Source organism: Leuciscus leuciscus, assembly GCF_965113295.1.
Source record: "Leuciscus leuciscus genome assembly, chromosome: 14".
In the NCBI taxonomy this organism is placed as follows: Eukaryota; Metazoa; Chordata; class Actinopteri; order Cypriniformes; family Leuciscidae; genus Leuciscus; species Leuciscus leuciscus.
The window spans coordinates 15627147-15632131 of NC_138738.1; the positions used below are offsets into that span (position 1 = coordinate 15627147).

At 36.8% G+C, this 4985-nt stretch overlaps 1 protein-coding gene across 1 annotated transcript in view; it reads left to right on the plus strand.

Moving 5' to 3' along the window:
• The first annotated feature begins 2921 nt into the window (after positions 1-2921).
• The window catches only part of adcyap1r1b (adenylate cyclase activating polypeptide 1b (pituitary) receptor type I), a 27846-nt gene continuing 25782 nt past the window's right edge, over positions 2922-4985 (plus strand). Inside the window, exon 1 of the mRNA XM_082189871.1 lies at positions 2922-3339. The gene's annotated coding sequence lies outside the window, so the exon portion shown is untranslated. The remainder of the gene's footprint in view (positions 3340-4985) is intronic.

The following is a 4985-nucleotide window of genomic DNA, read 5'->3' on the forward strand; positions in this document are numbered from 1 at the left end:
TACAAAGTACCAATAAGACAGAGGCCATTTGGCCACTGCCACAGATTGCCTTGCTGAAGAAGTGTCCACTTCAAATCCATTTGGATCTTGAGTGAACTTCAAAGCCTGAGGGGCCTTACTGGAGGAATCAAAGGCTGTTTAAGGGCCAAGAAACAGGGCTTGAATGAACTCTAGCCACCAGCTATCAAACTAGAAGAGACTTCTGCTCAAACAGCTGCTGCATGAGAGCATCACACATTAAAAGAACAGCCATGAAGTTCAGTAATGCAACATAATGTGTTATCATCTAGAGGACCTCTTGTTCTTTTTAGGGTCATGACGGCAAAATACTTTTTTTGATTACTGCCATTGCTTTCAAACACTCAAAGATTTCACACACTCGCATTCACACACACTGCTTGTCTCTCAGCCCCTCTCCTTTTCCCACACTCCTCTGCTATCGTTGCTTCTTCAAATCCAAAATGCCTGTTACCGTGGTAACCACACATGGTATCATAATATTTCACACCTTTCAATGAGGCATCATAGAGAGACATCCACATTGCAGATATGAATTTTCAGAAAGCATCCACGCAGCTGATTATGAGAAACATTGAGTGAAGGGAGAGAGAGAGAGAGAGAGAGAGAGAGAGAGAGAGAGAGAGAGAGAGAGAGAGAGAGGGGAACAAATATACAATTGAAGAAATTTAAGGTGAGCATAAAAGGAGCAAATGCACATACATGTAAATAGCTGAGGATTGAGAATATTCTTGAAAAATGTAAGTTATGAAATGTCATGTTAAAAGGCACTGCTAACTAATAGTAACCAATGTTAAGATTTTTGCAGCATGGATCTGATAAGGTGTAAAAATGTTACATAGTAGGCAATTAATAATAATAATAATAATAAAATAAATACACAAGTGATGAATAACATAAATGGTATAGTTCAATAAAATACAGTGTCAGGCCTGATCACGTTACATCGGGGGGAAAAACTAAATAATAATAAATAAATAAATAAATAAATAAATAAATGCTTAAAGAATTGTTATTGGTTACACCAATAAAAATAACTAAAATGGTTAGATCAGATAAAGTTGCTCCTTAAGAATGAACCATTCCAGGTTATCAGTTTTTACAGGTTATTACTTTTTACAGTGACTTGTGTCATGTTTTGAGGGTAGAAAATATGATACTGGAGCTAATTTTAGCACAAATAGTTTTAGATTAGCGCACTTAATGAGTCATGCTGGCTAATGGCTAATGTTGATCAATTAAGATTGACAATATAAGATGTTAGAGGGTGACAGAAAACGTTGCACTCTCCAAACTGAGCAGCAATGTCACTCTAAGAGGCAGAGACAGCTTCCCAGGAATTGGCAGCTGTGTTGTTGGTTCTGTTCAGACATTCACCCTCTCAGAGCAGACAGGGCATCCCAGTGTCACTCTGAGAGGCAGAGAAGAGTTTTATCTGCACTGAGGAGTCCATTTCTTTTTTGCTATGTGCATGACTTCACTTTTGTCTCATATATGTACTAAAGCAACAGGAGATTGACTCATCACTAGTTGGCTGTGTAGGAGGACAAGACAGAAGGGGACACTCATGAAAAATAGAGATGGATACATAGGCTAGAGAATGGTGTCAAATCCAAGTGCAAAGAGCTTTACCAGTCTTTCCAGCTGAGGTTTTTTTTCTTTTCGTCTTTCTACTGTCATTTGTGTGTCCTACTGCCTATCACTGTTTTTTCCCCTTCTCTTTCCTTCTTAAAGTAAATCTGATTATTTAAATGTAGACTTCCAGATGCTGATTGCAAATCTGATTAAAAATCTCACTCAGATTGCATTTATATGCACTTACATCAAACTCCACAATAACCTAAAAGAAGTTTATTTGTAACCTTGATTTTCTTTTTTAATAGAAAAAGGTGTTTAAGTTACAAACTACAATCTGTTTGAATATTTTTGGTAACTTTGAATTTACTAGGCATAAAGAATTTTGAGTTGAAGACGTTTAGGCTACTAGACTATTTATATTTCAAATCTGCATTTTTTTTTTTTTTTTTTTTTTTTAGATGAACCCTATGCTATTTTTAAGTTTGGTCTTTACATTATTTTAAATAAGTTTTTATAAAACATGCCGTGTGTGTGTGCAGTGTGTGTTAGCTTAATCTTGTTTGATCTGAATCCGGAAGTCTTGGACAGTAACTTGCAACATACTGTACTTTGTTAAAATGTTGGGAATTTTATTAACCACCCAACGTTGTGGGTGACGTAACATGATCGATGAAATGTTTCGCCGGCCGCTGTCCAGGGTCCTGAGGCGTTTTCTGGAGGAGCTGTGCCCACTGCAAGCGCAGCTGTCTCCGGATATGGGTCAAGCATGAGCTGAATAGTGAAATCCTCAGTGTGCACAGAACAAAGGTTAATGCGGTATTGTTATTTTTAACAAAATATTAAATTACAACATTTTTTAAAATACTCCACACTAAACCTTTGGTAATGTAGGCTATTTGTAATTTTAAAATGTTTACTTTTAATAAACTGATAAATATTTACAGAACGTTAGGTCAACACCGCCCGATGCAAAAGAAAGCGTTCAGCCGCGAATCCCGCGATGGTTGCTATGGTTACCTCCTCACGCGAACGTGTTCAAGTCTTCGAACTGTTCTCATCTTCTGACTTGTTGAACTATATATATATATATATATATATATATATATATATATATATATATATACTGAACTATATAGCCTGGCTACACCTATATGTATGTGAGTGTAAAAAAATAATAATACTCAAGATATACTCACATTTGACCTCGTTTTTCACGACGGTACGTGGACTACGTGGACAGCCTTAAAACACGAGAGAGAGAGAGAGAGAGAGAGAGAGAGAGAGAGAGAGAGAGAGAGAGAGAGAGAGAGAGAGAGAGAGAGAGAGTTGGGGTGTTTGAGGGGGTTCATCAAAATGCGCAGCGCATATCAGGGATCATTGTGAGTCTGCGCGGATAACCGCTCGGCAGTGTTACAACACAATACAGCGAGTTATCCAGACAACATCCCTTACTTCAAACCTTGACTTTTCTGTAGCCTATATGCATGTGCTTTCTTTTTCATTCGTTGCATAATTAGACGTCTGTAAGAGTGGCAACTGTTCCCTCGTTTATGCTAGAGAGAGAGAGAGAGCGAGAAAGAGAGAGAGAGGGATACTACTTGCCCGCAGAAGTTTTTCGGGGCGTCTGGGAATGTTTGTGCACCAACGCGCGCCTCAGCAGAACGCCTGTAACTGACAGCGCGAGACACTCTGCATTCTGCATCGTGTTACGTCCTTTTGCTAGACCTACTGCCTACTGGAACGGTAAGATTCATGATTCATTGTATAGCCTGCTATCCATTCCTGCAGTGTCCGTATAGTACATTTTCTATTGAAATGCATTCCATTCCTTTTCTGGTTGTCTGGCTAATGAAATGGAATGTAGGCTACACGGATCAATAGCTCTCGAATGGAAGAATTATGGAGGAAATACAGCTATTTCATATGTCAGTTTTTATATTATGCATTTTACTATGGAATTGGTGGTCGAAATGCTATTTAATGGGGTTGGTTGGAGAGTGGTTTGAAGGCGGTCTGCGGTTTAGTGTGTTTCAAGTAGCCAGCTGGGAGTTCTGCGGTTTGCACGAATTGTTAATAGGAAGATTTACCGTTTTAGTGCAATGTGTATTCCTTATGATAAAGGGGAAAAAGCGTTGAAAGCACAACAAGAAAAATAAAAATCAGCTTCCAACATAGCACCGTTTAAGGACACATCACCGTCATCGAGCTGCTGCACATGTTGTTATTTAAACACGTTAGTAAGAGAGCTTGAATATCACAACTTAAATTAATGCTTTTAATGTAGGCTACCGTTCAACACAGAATTCGTCCACCGCATTGTGATGATTTCTTTTTCACGTTATTGCTGCATTTTAGTCAGTGCCTTCCAAGACTTTGATTACATTCATTCTACATGAATTGTAAATGTGGAAGCCTTACTATACCCACGCCACACCCAAACTACAGTGCGATGAATTTGTCATAAAATGGTACCAATTTATAGCATAATGTATAGGCATATTCGTTTGGGTCCATCTCATGTAGCCTAATGCAGATATTGCAGAAATTGTTATTACAGGCCTACAACACTTGAAATATTGCATTCAATGTGTTGAATTTATGTATTTTGCCTTTATATTTATGCATTTTTAATTTATATTGCCTACTCATTAAAAAAAACAAAAACAAAAAAACTGTCTTTATCTAACAAATATAACAAAAAATATCTAAACATATGCTTATTCCCTGTTTTAAAATTACATATATTTTGTCTAAATGTGTTAAAATATATTTTCCCTTAATCATCTTCCACCTTATTATTATTAACTATTAATATATTTTATTATTATTATTTTATACATTATCTTTTTTGTGTCAGAATAAATTTTCCATTGTGTGAAGTCAGCTTTTACACATGATGGACACCACCTTTAAATCAACTTTTTTTCTGTTTTTTTTTAAGTCCTTATCACAGTTAAAATAATGTTATTACGTGTTGATCTGTATTTTTAATCTCATCATAAAAAAAAAACTTTAATTGACTGGAGTGAATAGGAGATTAATCTCTCTCCTCCCTTCCTCTTTCCTCTCTCTGTTTGTGTTAGACAGTATAAAATATCCACTGAGCCTCTGTAACTGTTACATCGGGATTCATTTCCTGTCTTGTTTGTGGATGTCTTCTGAAGCAGAACCCCAAATGTTATTACAGTACGTTGCATGTGTATGTGCAAATTAACTATTTTACAATTTTACACTCGGTGTAGTTCTGTGTGCGTCTGCTATAGTGCACCATTAAAAATTACATCTCATATATTCAGTTACAACCACTCACCTCTAATGATATAAGAATTGAAGATGAACATGCATTTGATATTGAGAATCCAATTCAACACGTCCCAAAAAGAGGCAGG